Source organism: Periplaneta americana, chromosome 15 (assembly GCF_040183065.1).
Source record: "Periplaneta americana isolate PAMFEO1 chromosome 15, P.americana_PAMFEO1_priV1, whole genome shotgun sequence".
Lineage (NCBI taxonomy): Eukaryota > Metazoa > Arthropoda > Insecta > Blattodea > Blattidae > Periplaneta > Periplaneta americana.
In genome coordinates, this window is record NC_091131.1 from 11,214,133 (window position 1) to 11,232,727 (window position 18,595).

General features: G+C 34.3%; 1 protein-coding gene and 1 pseudogene across 5 annotated transcripts in view; one reads left to right on the forward strand and one right to left on the reverse strand.

Moving 5' to 3' along the window:
- Positions 1-18,595, forward strand: part of LOC138714634 (mitogen-activated protein kinase-binding protein 1-like) — a 525,862-nt gene that overhangs the window by 385,816 nt on the left and 121,451 nt on the right. The gene's annotated exons all lie outside the window — the stretch shown is intronic.
- LOC138715588 (NADH-ubiquinone oxidoreductase chain 4-like) lies at positions 1,937-4,218 on the reverse strand (annotated as a pseudogene).

The window sequence follows — 18,595 nt, forward strand, 5'->3', positions numbered from 1 at the left end:
TACAAATGGCTTCACCCAGCACTGGACGAAGACCAAAGAACACTTTTCCTTCAACGGGATATTTGCTTATGGACGCTAAGGTTGCTTTTAGGACACCAAACTTCTTGGCAGCTTCATTTAAATCAAATCCACTGTGGACAGGTTCTGTAACGTTTCGTAAAGCTTCCCCTGTATAATGCACTTTACCTGGCTTAGGCATTATAATATAGTACCAGTCCTGTAAAAATCCCCATCATTTAACCTATAACATATATAGAATTGGAGGAAATTGGTCATTATTCTAACAAATAATTTATGAACGACCAATCACTGTAGTGATTGACCACGGGGCATTTTTATGTCATATAAAAACTTTAACAAAATAATATTCTGTGGACGGAAACCTTATACCTTTTCTCACACTGTGAGTGTAAAAACGAGCACCAGAATTTATGTATCCTTTGCAGAATAAATAAATTATTGGATGCATTATTCTTAGCAATTTCTCTAGTTACTTACACTTGTTTAGGTTCAGTTGCATTTCCAATCGATTTCAGTCCTCTCAGACAACAGACACTAACTCAGTGGGATGAACAGTGACAACTAGCCACAAATAAGGGTTGTTACTAGAGGTATATCCAGCAAAAAGTGAAATCACGATCGTGGTTTATTCACAATATACTTGAAAAAAGGAAGCGGTCAATCACCGTATACTGATCAATAACTACCTAGTTTACCCTACTGAGTCCGTAAGGGCTACCCTCAATGGGGGGCAGTTTAATATTATTTTTTTTTAATTGATTACTTTATAAATTTAATTCAATTCTACTAATCACTAAATTTTATAGTATGATTCTTCTTTTCATTTATATTATTGTAGTTTTATTATGATTTTTATGTTTATTTATTTTATTGTATTTGTATTTCTGATGGTATAATGGCCTTAACTTCACCAGAATAAGTGAATAATAGACTAAATAAATAAATATATAAATAAATAAATAAATAAATAAATAAATAAATAAAATGTTCTACAATACTTTCCTTCTCTGAACACGTAAGTACGAATGGTTGTATCTCTATCTCGCCAAAAATACGTTAGAAAACTAATAGACATACTGCTCTCGTAAATTGGGCGAATGTTTTCAGTATGATTGTACTTCCTTCCAGACTGGCAATGTCACTGTTCCCTCCCACTCCAGTACCGCGCTATACTAGTCGGAACCGCATTCCTCTCAGCCCTAAACTTCTCAGAGGATGACAGTAGTCTTTCCGGGATTTTCCCCCGCAACATTTACATAAGTCCTTAAGTGGGACAGTGTAAATAAGTGAGACAAGTGGCCTTTAGGCTAGAAGCTCACTTAAAGGTTGCGAGTTTTAAGAGCCCTTGCTGGACGCGATTATCATCGTGTACCTTTTAATTGATAAAATGCTCCTCTCTCTCTCTCTCTCTCTCCATTCATTCATTCATTCATTGAATGTCAGTTATCAATGATTTTACTATCCAGAGAATATTCCTAAGGTACAAAGAACTTCACACTTTGTCAAAAAGGCCTGAAACGGGATAAAAATAACGATAATCTTGATTTTGATAATTATATTCGCAGCGACGATCAACATGGAAGAAATTGGCTTCTCAGGAATCGGCAAGGGTCTAAATTGATATCCATTCTAGTTTGGTGTAAGTACATTTTCAGAAAAAAATTTTCTGAGTTCCAGATTCAATGCATTGCGCATGCTCAATACTCCAAAGCAGTGGTAACTTACATACGAGATCGCTTTGACACTTATTGATATTCATTTTACTTTTATTGTTCCCGTAACCCGAAAGACGTTTGAAAAGATGCGATGAAAATTGATCTATTCTTAATACTAGAAAAGTCCATCGCTGTGGAGTAATGGTTAGCTTGTCTGACCGTGAAACGAACAGGTCCGGGTTCAAATCCTGGTTGGGACAAGTTACCTGGTTGAGGTTTTTCCGGGGTTTTCCCTCAACCCATTAAGAACAAATGCTGGGCACATCCGGCGCTGGACCCTAGACTCATTTCGTTGGCATTATCAGCTTCATATTATTCGGACGCTAGATAATCATAGCAGTTGATTAAGCGTCGTAAAATAACCAATTAAAAAATAGTAGATGAATATTTATAAATGGTGCAGTAAACTATAATGCTGGTAAACGAAAGCAACGCGCATGATGAATTTTAAAAACTCTTTTCTAAACAGTATCCGAAACCTGAACTTTGTAGTCTGCAAGAAGCACGCTAGCACAAAGCTATAAAAATATTACAGATATTACAAATATAAGAACTAATAAAATAAATCGATTAATATTTATATCCCCATCTGAAGTCAAGGGCTGCCGAACATTGAAATCTTTCAAATCCAAGTTAGAAAATTATCTTATGACGAGTTGCCAAACTAACTTACTATTATGACAAGTGTTGTATTGCATGTTTCCACGTATTCACATTTTTTTTTTATGTTCTAGTGATATTTAACTTATTTTATATTTTTGTTTTCATATTTTCCGATAATGGTATATCTCTAATGTGATAAGTTGAGCTATATATAAACATAATTTTCCTTACTGTGTATACTTAAAAATATTGTATTCATTGTATGCTTTGTACTGCACTATTGTATTACTACTATTAGTATTATTATTACTATTAGGCCTGTTATTATTTTATTTATTATTATTATTATTATTATTATTATTATTATTAATATTATTATCATCATTATTATCATTACTATTCTTATTTATTATTATTATTATTATTATTATTATTATTATTATTATTATCATCATCAATAATTTTCTTATTTTTTTATACTTTGTAGGCCTCATTTATTTTTGACCTGCTGTTCACATTTTATTATGCTTTTTTCTTTCTTTCTGTATGTTATATATTATGTCTGATTTCTTCTTACTTGTTGTTTACATTTTATTATTATTATCTTATTCAGTTTTGTGTGTAAAATTGTAGTGTATTTTGTAAATTTGTAGTGTTTCTATAACGCAGTTTTTACTCCTGGTTGAGTGTTAGAGAAGGCCGTATGGCCTTAACTCTGCCAGGTTAAATAAATCATTACTATTAAATAAATAAATCATTACTATATAATCATCACTATACAAAATAATTAAAGAAGAAATAAAAAAAACAAAACCTATAAATATTAAGGATATTCAGTCGAATAAAAATGTTATAACACTAGATCCAGAATTAAATCTAACCATATCCCACTCAATAAAATAAATTATATCATTAATAATAAAATAAAAACCTATAAAAATTAAAATAATTCTAAATATAAATAAAAAAATAAATCTAATAAAACAAATTGATAAATACATCATAACCTAAGATAAATAAATTATATCCCTGACACCACAAATCAATATTTTATTATATTAAACTACTTAAGTAAATAATTATATTCAAAATGCAACAACGTCACTACTCAAAATTAATAAAGTTAAAGGAAACCAGTGTAAAAATAGTAATAAAAATAGAATAAATAGCAGAATAATATATCCCATGTTGACTATAAGAATAAAGATATAAAGTATAAGCAGCACTAAAAAAGAAGATTAAAAAATTAAAGTACATATAGTTTATCATGATCAACCAACCAAACTTTTTAATAGTCTGATTTCAACCTAATAAATTCAATGAAGGTGGAGCAGCCATATTACAAGATCTTAATAGAAACCATCATATAGTTATTCTAGGTACAAATCCCATTAAACCTTTATTAATTAACAGTCTCCATCTACCTAAACGTTCATAGGAAATATTAGCCAAACAAAACAGACCAGAAGAACATAAACCATGGGCAATTATCAAAATATATGCTCCACAAAATCCCCAATAATTTAAAGTCATTAAACCACCAATAACAATCCCTATATGAGCTACAGAAGAATAGGCAATTAAAGACTTTAAATCCGTCTGACGCATACAAATTAAGCTAACAGTTACACCACCAACTAATCTAATAGAAATCCAAACATAATTAAATATTAAAAAATTAATTAAAATTATAAATACACGCAATAAACCATATCCCCCTAATTTTAATAATAACACCAGCCAAAATTATTGAACTTGAAACTGGAGCCTCCACATGAGCTTTAGGTAATCACAAATGAACCAAAAACATTGGTATTTTAACCAAAAATGCTATGATTATAAAGGTAAAAAAGGTAAAGGTATCCCCGTTGCATGCCATGAAGGCACTTGGGGGGCATGGAGGTAGAGCCCCATGCTTTCCATGACCTCGGCACTAGAATGAGGTGGTGTGGTCGGCACCACGCTCTGACCGCCTTTTACCCCCGGGAAAGACCCGGTACTCAATTTTATAGGAGGCTGAGTGAACCTCGGGGCCGTTCTGAAAGTTTGGCAACGAGAAAAAATCCTGTCACCACCTGGGATCGAACCCCGGACCTTCCAGTCCGTAGCCAGCTGCTCTACCAACTGAGCTACCCGGCCGCCAATGCTATGATTATACATAAATAAAATAAATTATTAATATAAAAATTGTTCACTAATAAAGGAATATATAATAAACCTAAAAAATTATAAATATAAAATATACCAACCAATAAAGGCAAAGATGCCAATAAAGTATAAAACAATGCTTGCGATGAATTGTCATAATCGGAGTTTTGGTTCTGTATAGTGTTTGTTTAATAATGAATTACTCGTAGGTATTAATTTTATCTTATTTTCAGATTGATTTCGTGCGTTTTGCATTAGTTGTGAAATACCTTCCTATAATACCATTAAAATAATACTGGATTGAAAACCGTTGTTAAATCGTTGTGGTGTGAATCGTGCTGTGTAAGGATCTTCAAAAGTCGGGACATTTTTTTTTCTGGGACTGTACATCGGCGAGGATCGTTACAAAAAGAAACTGCGATCAGTGAGATTTTGAATTTGCATGTTTCACATGCCAGCAAAGGTCTAAACAACTAGAACTGCATTATGTCCATAAGTCTGGGATAGGCGGATCTATTTACGACATTCAGATTCCCAGAGAATAATGTCGGAAGTTGGAGGCACATTTATGGACAGTTAACGCCTACCTGAGCGGAGTATTTCCTGTTGTCGCAAGTCCAAATAAGCAGAAAATGTTCCGAGTATCCCACGGACGTCACACGTGTGCGTGTTTCGCGACCTGAATGCAGATAGGCAGGGGTTCGCTGTTTCCCCCCAAGGTCGCAGTCGGCGGCGTTGAGGTGGGTCTTGCAAGATGCATGAGTCCTTATGTAATGGTTATCTTTGCACCTTCTCTCATCCCCAGATAATGACCTGCTCTCAGCGTTGTGCAACTTTCTATATCTGTGTGCTGTCTCAACTTGATGAGTTCGCTGTTAAGACAGCTTCGTTTACACTATGTCACTGAATTGTATTATTGTGTTGTACAGGGACATCATTTTATTTTTACTAACATTTTTAATATTAACCTGTCTATACCTTTAGAGAACCGGAAACACCGCTTGCTCCCCCCTCCAAGACTGGAGTTTGATGATACTGGCGTAAAACACAAATCACTCTACTAGGTATAGGAAGGAAAAAAAGTAGTTCATCCATTTACGTAAACTAGGAAATATCGCGATTTTGAGTTTGATAATTTTCATTAGGTTTTTCTTTAATGAAAGTACAGTACTGTATTATGAATAAGTGTTTTTACTCACGACCTGAGTTATCCATGTGAACGTATTCATTATGCAGTGTATATTATACTGTCTACAGCACATTAGCGTACAATATAGAGAAAGAAGTTAAATTGAAAAATAATCATAATATGAATATTTAAACACAATTTTGAAAATGGTGGCCGTTCATTTCGGTACAGGCTTCAGTTCTTTTGTGCATATTATCGCACTATAGACTATTGCATCTAATTCCAATTGCCAGTTTCGTCCTTCGTACTAGTAACTCATGTTGAAATAATTCTGTATCTACTCTACGTACTGTAAATTCAATCTTCACTTCTGCCCGACCCGAAAATATAAAATTACTCAGACATGCTATCTATTGTCCGTCCAAGTGGTTATGCTGCAGGATTGTAGAAAGGGAGGAAATCACGTGACAGTTAATTACTTAACGAGGCCCTTTTATTTAAGTTAAATTAAACAGCTGTATAATATTACGTAAACGTCCAATTTCTAAGAGAAATTAATGTTTTCAGAAAAGAGCTAAGACAGCCCAGCTTTTACAGAGGGGCGAGCAGAAGCAGGTGGGGGAAATCGGGATGCGACGTAGGCAAACGGACAGTACCTGTGCGAAAATATGATTCAGTATTGAAAGCTCTTTCGTCACTGGAAAACGCGAACATATTTCTGGAACGTACTATACTCAGTAACTCAGTACTGCTTACTATCTGCGGTCTTGGTTCTGTGTGGAGTTGGAACTTCATTAGTAGAAAGGGTGGGAGTGAAGTACATTAAAAAACTCAGGTACAATAAAAATTGAAATAAAAATAAAATGATGTCCCTGTATAATAGTGTATATCCTTTGTAGGAACAAATGAATGCGTTTTGGAAAACTGGAAGAAAAATAAAAATAAATCATAATTTTTAAAGAAACAAGCAGGTGGTGGTGGTGATTGTGATGGTAATACAATAAGAAATTAGGATTTAGTAGACTTAAAAGTTTAGGTTTTGTGATTAGAAGTTATCTGATTACAGCTTCAGGATTTTATTAATGCAATTAATAGTGTTCAAAAGTAAGATTATCCAGCCGCTTCAGAATAAACACCATTCAACCATTTCAAAAACACAGGCTTTGCTCGTGACCACGAAGACCCGCCTTCATCTCCCGATTAACTTTCTCTCACGTTCTGTGTATACGTAACATTTCAGCACGTGCATCTGTCTTCTGAATTATTCTGTCATCTGTTTATATGTTTATGGCACATAACGCTGACAGCAAGCAATAAAACTAATGTAAATCCTTTGTTTGGTTACTATATTACGTGATCACAACATGCTATAGGCCCTCTGTTCTCGTAACGTATGCATCTGCTCTTTTCAGTGTCACAGTATGTAAGCATGGCGGCCCATCGAAACATGCAATTCGGTAGCTATTCAGTTTACAGCATTAATTGAGCTTCTCTGTAAAAATGTATTAAATTAATATCGTTTGTATTAAATTTAAATAATTTTGATGATGCTGAGTGTTGACATTCATTGTAAAACTAATTGTGTGTTGAGTTACGACCTACAATAAATATATTCCTGTATGACTATGTTTAATTTTCGGTGCAAATTGTTGTTGTGACAACGGTTTAAATGATTTCATTGTAGCCGTTTCGATAACCGTTGCAGTTTTGTGGAACGAATTGACTACTAGTTTGCTCTTGTATCAATCCACCAAAGGATGCAAGAATTCTTTGAATTTCAACCAATATCAACAATCTACCATTGCAATATTATCAGTTTTATGTATTAAAGTTATCTCTTTGATTTCACAAGAGGCAGAGGCGGCTCGTGACCAAATTATTTGGCGGGGCACAACTTAAAACACTAATACAGTAGAACCTCTATTATCCGTAGTAATGAAGGGGGTGGACTGGACGGTTAATCGAAAACATCGGATAATCCGTACCATAAAATATTTGCATAATTCCATATTACAGTCTCATAATATTCCTCCATAGTGTTGTGTTTAACATGCAAGATAGTGAATCAGAAGTTCACTAATTTAATTCTGGTTGTCAACGACGGGTTTATAAGGGCCAAGGAAGTTCCTTATGATGGTGGTTTGCGGAAGGATAGGAATAGTAGAGGGCTTCTGTTGTAGATCTACATACGTTATACACTTTATTCTTATTTTTCATTAGGTCGCGCACAGTTGTAACGTCAATCACGTATTCTGATGCGAAATGAGCTGCGGTTTTTCTTTTCCCAAACCTCTCAATTATTTGTATTTTTATTTCGATACTTAGCAAAATACTTTTGACACTCATGGAAGATATTTTGCATAGAAGTTACAGAGTACGGGCATTCGAATAGTAGGACAAGGACTGAATGCTGCACAGGTTTGCTATTAATTTTTTTTATTTTATTGAGTTATTTTTCGACGCTGTATCAACATCTAGGTTATTTAGCGTCTGAATGAAATGAAGGTGATAATGCCGGTGAAATGAGTCCGGGGTCCAGCACCGAAAGTTACCCAGCATTTGCTCATATTGGGTTGAGGGAAAACCCCGGAAAAAACCTCAACCAGGTAGCTTGCCCCGACCGGGAATCGAATCCGGGCCACCTGGTTTCGCGGCCAGACGCGCTGACCGTTACTCCACGGTGTGGACGGTTTGCTCTTATATTGTGCGGAAGTTCCAGGGACTATTTCTTTGAAAGCAGGTAGTGACTATTTTACAAGTTGGGAAAAATACCTTCAAGGAACGTTCTTATTGCTGTAGTAGTACTATGTAAAGGTAAAGGCTTGTAATAAAACACTCTAGAAAAATAGGATTATAATATAAAGTACAGTACTAAGTTTCTTACACGTTTAATTCCGTAGTAAAGAAAGAAAAAAAAGAAAGAGCAACAGAAAGACAGTCGGATAATCCGCCGATCGGTTAATAGGGTGACGAATAATCGGGGTTCTACTGTATTGGATTAATTGAACCCATAGGTTCCTCACTACACGAACATGGCTTGCCATACTGAATAATTGCTGAAAATTTCAATAGCAAAATGTAAATATAAAGAATGCATTATACACTAACCCTTCTACTTACAGATGAAGTCCATATCTCATTATTAAAGAAGTAAACTAAAGTAAATAATATTGCAGGGTTACGAAATTTGCTGTGTAATCTGCCTTAAAATACATTGCTATTAAAAGAGACAAACATAACCTAATTCGATGAATTAAATACGAAGATAACCAGCTGCTTCGTGTTATGACGTAGTATGTTTATTGATATGACATCACCAGTAGCGATTGTACTGTACAACACACTTTAATTCTTTCGTGGAACAGAAAGATCAACTCCATACTTTACAACAACTTTCATCAGTAATTTGTAATGTACAACACCATACTTTTGTTAAATAGGCCCCAGGGGGCAATTCTGAGAGTTTTAAGAGAGAATGAGGACTATAAAATACAAATAAATGAGATATAATCTTCTTCTTCTTCCTTTCAAGTATTAGGCCAAATGGCCTGTTACGATCTCACAGTTGAATTTTCAATCCAGCGCTTGTTTGGACGACCGAGAGATCTCTTCCCGTTTGGACGATAGTGGAGCATGACTTTTGGGTTTCTATCTCTACGCATGCGATGCAGATGATTTATCCAGTTGTTCTGATAATGTTTTACGTGATTAACTACAGGTTCTAGTTGTAATTCTTCCATCACATCTTCATTGCGTTTGTGATCCCATTTCGTATATCCCGCTGTATATCTCATAAATTTCATTTCATTAGCCGTTATTCTGCTTTCGTCTTTCTTCCTCAATGTCCATGCCTCACTGCCGTAACAAATGTACAAGTCTCGCCAAGGCCTTTTAAAGACGAATTCGAGTATGCCTTTGTACTAGGGAAGGTTTCATAATGATTTTAATTATTCTCATTGTTTTGGTGTATTTAGAAATTTTCTGTGAAATGTCTACTTCATCGAAAAAAGATAATGTGTATCCGAGATATGTAAAATAATTTATCCTTTCTAATAGTTTTGTATCTAAACATATTTTGCTAGGCACAGGGTATTTTCCGCAGAAAGCCATAATTTTAGTTTTTTCTTTATTGATTTTCATATCATATTTAATTCCAATTTTGTTAAAATTAAAAATTGAACGTTGTAATTCATCTTCTGAGGATGCCACCTGAGCTAAATCGTCTGCAAAAAGTAATGAATCTAGTTGTAAATATCTATTGAGTTGTATATATCCATGAGGCAATTGATATACTGTGATTATAAGCTTTAATATATGAAATAAAATATTTTCGCTTTTTTTTGCGTTATTTTAGTAAATGTAGGAGGGATTGACAGGAAGTGGTGGTGGCGGCGGCGTCGTTGTAAAATTTGTGAACTCAGATGGATCCTGAAGGAGTTTAGTTCTTCAGAGGCTTGCAGCCGCTCATACACGTGCCTGTGAATTCTTCTCTGTTAGGTTTCAGGTTCCCACATCCTTGCAGCTGCCTACTCGGCCCTGCTGCTTCTTGTTAGACCATTTGTTCCTTTCATGTCATTTCATTTAGTTGTGATTTGCATATATTAATATGACAGCAAAAACTATCAAGACCCTTCTCGGCATGAATTCACTGTACACCCAGATGATGGAACCCTTGTAAATGCTTCTGACAACTGCAGTGTTGTTTAGTTTTTCTAATTTCGAATGAAATGCCTTAGCGGAACTTGCAGTCCGTCCGAGATGCGATAGCCCATGAAGGTCCAGAGCCTCACCCAACCAGAACGGTGGTAACGTGTGATTAGCACGATGATTCCACAGCTACCATTGCTGGTTTCCGAAACCGAATTTCGTCACCTATCATGAGTCCCCCAAAATCATTAAGATGCTAGGTGGGCACCGGTCCCATTTACTGGTAGAAATTTCATGACGGTATGACGCGAGACGGAATATGTAGTATATGGATTTATTTCATTATTTACATATAGTTGTTTATAATAGATATTCAATTTATTTATTTAATGTAATTATGTATTTTTCATTATTTCAGAATATTCACACATTTATTTGGTCTTGGGGGGGGGTAAATTTTCTATTTTCTGCAATATAAGTAGGCTACCGTATTCTTGCATATCGTTCCACTCATGCCAAAACCATGAATGTGCATTTTCTTAGTTCTGAGAAATACGACAAATGCTCGTATAAATTCAGGAAAACTTCACTTTAATCAACTTCCTATTATAATATGTAGATTAAAATGAAGGTTTCCTGAATTTATGTGGGCATTTGAAACTTTAAACTCGTTTTTCCGAGAACTAAAAAATGCAAATTCATGGTTTTGGCATGAGGGGATCGAATTGTAAGTTTCATTGTGATCAGATGAATGGTTTTGAGTTATTCAAATGTAAGGGAAAAATGTTGATTTTATTCAAAATCTATCTCCTCTTAAAACATTTAAGTTCCATGCCTTTTTTTTCAGCATCTCTGGTATGTATAGAAAAGAACTCGGTTTCCAGAATTGTGACTTTACATATATGAATGGAGAGAGAAATAAAAAAATATATGGAACTTCAAAATTTAAATTTTAGTGTCCGCTAAGTATGGCGATACCAGCGCTCTGCGGTCACGTGACATAGGACGCGTTGTACTTATTCCAGCACTTATTTAACCACAATCTCCATTTGTTTATTTATTAATTATTTATGCTGGACATTACCTGACCTTCATTTATTTTTCATTGAATATTTATTATTCAGTTCCTATTTATTTATTTACTTATTAGTCATTTGTTTATTGTCCAGTCGTACTCTTGTAACTGCTTATTTATTTATTTATTTATTTATTTATTTATGTATGTATTTATTTATTTAATTATTTAATTATTTAATTATTTATTTATGTATTTATTTATGTATTTATTTATTTATGTATTTATTTATTTATTTATTTATTTATTAGTCGTACCCGTGCGCTCCGCTGCACCCGTTAAAAATAAATATAAAGTAATTACATAATTAAAATAGGACATTTGATCCAGGGAACATTCGTGTTTGATAGAAGGATAAATCGTTTATTATGTTACTTAATTTAAATTGTATTTGCATAATTAAAATGCGATCATTTTGATCCAGAGACCACTCATTTGGTCATAAAAATTATTTTAGGAAATACAGGAAACGAATGTACAGAATAGCCTATCAAGTTTTCTTTGCATAAGAAGCTATTTTAATCTTACCTGTCCTCGATTCACTTAGAAGTTACTGTAATAACATTATAGCATTATGTCCATCTAGAGAAACTACACTTTCCAATGGTGAAATAATAATTAATTATACAAATCGGTTAATTTAGCTTCCGATATTACTTCATACAAAGACAGAAACATTATCTATAGGCTATCTTTCATAGCTTTCGATTGTTGCTGTCCAAGGCCCCTTATAGACAAAGTCATTTGTTTTTTAATTCATTACACGGCCTTAGATGGCAGTTATTTTAATTTTAAAACTCATTTATCTCATTAAATATCAGTCCTATAAAAATTTTTCAAGGAATAAAACTTATCGCAAATTATTTTTAAAGAAACTTTTGTTATGTAACATTTTTCACAAAAATCAATAATAAGCGAGATATTTCGATTTATTTAATTCATGCCCCCTTATAACCCCCCTTTTAAATAATGTATTTTGAATGCCACATAGCCTAAAATCTAAGTTACAACGAACTTAATTTATATTCCAATTTTCATCGAAATCCGTTCAGCCATTATCGCGTGAAAAGGTAACAAACATACATACAGACAGACATACAAACAAAAATTTCAAAAAAGCGATTTTCGGTTTCAGGGTGATTAATTATATATGTTAGGACCAATTATTTTTGGAAAATCGAAAATTACCAGAAAAATTTCGGCTACAGATTTATTATTAGTATAGATTTATTTATTTATTTATTTATTTACTTATTTATTTATTTACCAGCCGTACCAGTCCGCTCCGCTGCAACCGTTAGAAATAAATATAAAGTAATTACATAATTAAAAAAGGACATTTGGACCAGGGAACATTCGTATTTGATAGAAGAATAAATCGTTTAATATGTTACTTAATTTAAATTGTTTTAAAAAAATTAAAATCCGATCATTTTGGTCCAGAGACACTCATTTGGTGCAATGACAATTCCTTTAACATGTTTCTTATTTGTTATTACATGCAACCATAGTTTAATGAAGATTGACATATCATTTAGTTTTAATGTGTATACTTTATATTACTTGCTATATGTTTCCATTGAATTATGGTAATAACTTAATTTGAACCCTTGTTTTCTATGTCTTCAGTAAATGGCGCTTGGCCCACTATGGTTCTGAACCCTTCAAATAACTTAAATAGTGATACAGCATATATAGTGATATGTAATTATATTTCTTTCTTTCGAAAATGTAAGAATTCACGATCTCCTATGTACAATTGCCATGGATGAATAAATGTGTTTTTTCTTTCTACTAAAAAAAATTATATTTTGCACATAGGAGTTACTGCAGGAACAACAACGCTATAATCTGAGGCGGCGGTGAAAATGTATTGTATTGTTATTTTAAAAGTCTTGTATATCCTTAAATATTAGTCCTATCAAAATTTTGCACAGAATAAAACTTATCGGAAATAATTTTTAAAGAAACGTTTGTTATGCAACATTTTTCACAAAAATCAATAATAAGCGAGATATTTCGATTTATTTAATTCAGGCCCCCTTATAACCTCCCTTTTAAGTAACGTATTTTGAATGCCATACAGCCTAAAATCTAAGTTACAACGAACTTAATTTATAATCCAATTTTCATCTAAATCCGTTCAGCCATTATCGCGTGAAAAGGTAACAAACATCCAGACAGACAGACAAACAAACAAAATTTAAAAAAAAAAAAGCGATTTTCGGTTTCAGGATGGTTAATTATGCATGTTAACACCAATTATTTTTGGAAAATCAAAGTCGCCAGAAACATTTCTGCTACAGATTTATTATTAGTATAGATTTATTTATTTATTTATTTATTTATTTATTTATTTATTTATTTATTTATTTATTTATTTATTTATTTATTTATTTATTTATTTATTTATTTATTTATTTATTTATTTATTTATTTATTTATTTATTTGCACCCATTGTTAATTTTAATTAGTTTGTATACTTATTTATTGTTCTGTTCATTTCTATCCTTTGTTCAATTATTGTTTTTTTTAAATTAAAAGCTTGCCGTAAATACGGCCTAATGGGAAAGGCGGAGGAAGAAAGAACGATGTAGCTTACATATTTATTTTACTGTACTTCTGGATTGAAATAAAATGAGCAGTTAGCATCACATTTCTGTCGGCGTTTCTTGTTTCGCAGCCACTGAATTCACTACATACATTCTACACATGAGTTGCAGCGTCAAACATATTGTACCCGCGCTGTTTCATTTACAGCCAGTCTCCCTGCATAACTAAAAGCAACTAAAATTCATGCCCACACATTAGAATCTGCTTCCATTTAGTGCTGAGCATTTATAGCAGATTGAATCATTATGACGGCGAACAGCGCTGTCAGCACTAGTTGGACAGTATCGGTTGTAGCTCGTCGTTCAGCTCCGACGCCTTCATACATGCAAAGTGATCAATGAAACGTGTTCCAGATACTGACGCAGCCATTGTCGACCGCTAATGAGTTTTGACTCATCTCATGTCTGTTCTGTGACTTCAAGACATCCATCCACTCAGTTGACTTCCTACATTCAGCCATGATTTCAGATTTGTCGAATCAGACAGAAACTATTGATGTTTGAATGTATAAGACACGTCAGCAGCTCTGCAACATGAATCATAAATAGACACGCTCGCTTCGTCATTGGCGAATTAGGCCTACTTCATGCAAGTAGACTACAAATCCGAATAAAAATGTAACACTAACTTCACTGCATTACGACAAAGATGAATGGGAACTCGGAGAGATTGGGAACTACAGAGTGACACTTTATTACGTCAGTAAGAAGCTGTACAGTCGTCTCTTTTCAGCTGATATATATTTTTTTTATTTTAGTTGGTTATTTAACGACGCTGTATCAACTACTAGGTTATTTAGCGTCGATGAGATGGGTGATAGCGAGATGATATTTGATGAGGCCGAGGATTCGCCATAGATTACCTTGCATTCACATTACGGTTGGGGAAAACCTCAGAAAAAACCCAACCAGGTAATCAGCCCAAGCGGGGATCGAACCCGCGCCCGAACGCAACTTCAGACCGGCAGGCAAGTGCCTTAACCGACTGAGCCACGCCGGTGGCTTTCAGCTGATATATTCACACGGTTACCAGTGAATGGTAGGGTCGCAGCTAGATGGGTTTTGTGAAACTTTAGAAAATCCCCGATTTTTCAAACAAAAGTTCTGGAAACCGGTATTTTAAACATTTTCGGTCTTACTAATAAACCGTGTATAGTTTTTATACGCGACTTATGCAGCGTTGAGACAGAAAACGTTACTAATAAACCATGCATAAGCGATGGATGTATAAACAGTCTGTAACTTTACAATGGGAATTGCTTTGCAGCACTTATATACATGAAACCCCTTGTTTAAGCGTTGTATATAGAGATAAAATGGCCGCCCCTCTAACGGCTGTTCGTATCGACTGTCATTTTATGATGATGGATACCTTGTAACCACAGAAGAACACACCAAAGAGCACAGAATAAGTAGAATAATATTGCTTTAGCTTGTACTCTTTCATTAAAATATAGTGTTGTAATCGATCAGAGCCAGTTGTACTATCGATACTTTAACACAGCACACTAGAGCGCTCTACCGGATGCAATAGAGAACCTCAGATATTCTATTACCTTTCGTAACGAAGTAATGACGAAACTATGACGTAGCTGTGTTAACAGTTAAACTGTTATACACGACGTATGTAGTGATTATTAGTAAGGAATTTACACACGACTTATAAACGTGCTACTCTTTGTATAAGTATAAGACAGTTAAACGTCTGTATATAGAGTTTTTATTAGTAAGACCGTTTGTATTCATCGCACTGTTTATTAAACTAACTAAGCCATTTGTAAGAAGGATACAATGCTTGCAATTCTGCGTTGTGTAGCTTTCTCCATTCTCCTGTAACTTCATCCCTCTTAGCCCCAAATATTTTCCTAAGCACCTTATTCTCGAACACCCTTAATCTCTGTTCCTCTCTCAAAGTGAGGGTCCAAGATTCACAACCATATAGAACAACCGGTAATATAACTGTTTTATAAATTCTTTCAGCTTTTTCGAGAGCAGACTGGATGACAAAAGCTTCTCAACCGAATAATAACAGGCATTTCCCATATTTATTCTGCGTTTAATTTTCTCCCGAGTGTAATTTATATTTGTTACTGTTGCTCCAAGATATTTGAATTTTGTTCGCCTCTTCAAAGGATAAATTTTCAATTTTTATATTTCCATTTCGTACTATGTTCTGGTCAGTAAATTTTTTTAAAATATTCAACATTTTTTCCTCCATTACTGTATCTTGCACAAAAATGAAAATTGGTATATGTAAAACACTGTCCTTCTGCTATATGAAAAACATATTTTTACGATTTAAGAAAAATTATATATATATATATATATATATATATATATATATATATATATATATATATATATATATATTCAAAATTCAAAACGGTGGCAGTTCACTGTGTAGTGATGAAGGTTTCCCTCAAAACTCATAAACTTGTTAATTTTTTCATGTTCTCTCTTTTATTTTATTGCTGAAACGCATGTTTACAGTATAATGCTTTTGTGTTAGAAGAAAATACTGATGTTTCACCATTCTTTTAAATGAATTTATTTTTTATCAGACAATCTAACTAAGTTAGAGAAGTTATCTTGCATCATATTATAGATATGACATGCATAAATATACACAAAAAATATCATCACAGAATGTTGGATAGTTTTTAAGTTACGCGGGAAACGTTCCATCACTACACAGTGAAATGAATTAAAAAAAAAATGTAAATAGTTTTTTTAAATCGTAATTTTTTTTCATATAGCAGAAGACAGTGTTTCACACATACTAATTTTCATTATTGTACAAGATACAGTAACAGAGGAAAAAGTGTTGAATATTTCCAAAATTTTACTACTGTAAGCTGTACCTAACCCCTAAAACTGAACGCTCTGTAAAAGCAGGTCTAGGAACATACATTTTATCTTAACCGTGAAACGCCACTGATGCGAATTTGTAATACATTCCCCTTGGGTGACACATAGCAGGGAGGCAAAGGTGATTAAAGTAAGTACGATTGTGTATATTAGAAATGCAGCAGCTTTGAAGATTTTACATACTTTGTCATGGTTTTTCCCTTCCCCTTTTGTAAGTGAACCTTCTTATCGTCATACAAAAGAAGAGGGTTGTATTACAGACACGCAGAGGAAGATTATAGAGATTTCTTCGGAATGAAAACACTATTATATATCTATCCCCCCGAAAAGAAAGACGTAACATGATGATGTCAAGTCATTTAAACGTGTAGAATATGTTTTGGTATAATTAGTCCAAAGAAACATTTTCCTTTTTTGCATTATTTCACCGCGTCTGTTCTGTTTACACCTTACAGAGATTCAATGTGTGAATCACGAGTGACTCGGCAGATTCCAAACGATAATCAAACTCTTCCCATACCCTTTTCAACATATCCTCTGTGACCATGGCGGCAGCTTCTCGAATTTTGGTTTTTAGTTCCTCTAAATCACGTGGCAAAGGCGGTACAAGCACACGGTCCTTTAGGTACCCCCATAGAAAAAAAAGTCACATGCAGTCATATCGGGTGACCTTGGTGGCCATGTCATGAAACATCTGTCCCTTACTCCAGCACGTCCTATCCAACGATCAGACATCTCCGTATTCAGGTAAGCACGAACTGCATTGTGGAAATTTGGCGGAGCCCATCGTGCTGAAAGATGAAATGGTCATCGAGATCTTGTCTAAGTTGAGGCACCAACCATTGCTGCAACATGTCCAGATATGAATGTCCAGTCACAGTAGCCTCAATGAAGAAGAAAGGTCCGTACAGTTTTCGTTTTGACAACGCGCAGAAAACATTCACCTTTGGTGAATCACGCTCATGTTCAATGATTCTGTGAGGTTTCTATGTACCCCAAACACGACAGTTGTGCTTGTTAATTTTCCCACTCGTATGGAATGTCGCTTCGTCGCTGAAAATTAAGCGGCTGAATAACTTTGAGAGTTTGACTTTAAACTGACGTGTGTTTGAAAGTGCTATCATTAGTAGTTTTTTGTGTAATAAAATATTGAAAGTGTTACCGGACTTTTGATATGCCCTGTATTTTATTTACTATTTTATACTCTTGCAAACAGAGATCGTTGCGTTGTCGTCGACTTTGTTGAGAGTTCGAAGTTCGTTAAATCCTGGAGAGCAACCCTTCGTAAGGGATCCAGCAAGTGGGTTGTCTCTATATCTACCTTCTGTTTTAATGTAGCCGTAATTTAGCCCCGAAACATCGTGTATCTTTTCGTTTAGGACATTGTGCAAATTCCCAAGAACCTCGCACCAAAGTAACTTTGTGAGCGTTAGGTGAGGATCCGAAGCAATCTTTCAAGATGGAAATTACGGGGTTTCCCCGCCATCATCAGTATGCATGGCGAGATTTTACTTGGCACGTGGACTTGATATTGCAGATTACTTTCGAGTAATTATGTTGAGAGGCCGGTCGTAAAACAGGCAGTTAGCTGAAGACTTTTCGTTGCAAGATTGAGCATTGAATTCCCCGTAAATATTGTGGTAGTAAAAAAAGTTGGTAAAGAAAGGTCTGTGAGATAAGCATTTACGTCTGTGAGGTGATGCTGCAAAAGAAATATCGTATATTGAGATTTTTCTCGAAAATTCTCGTTTTCGGTATGTCTAATATTGAGTCATT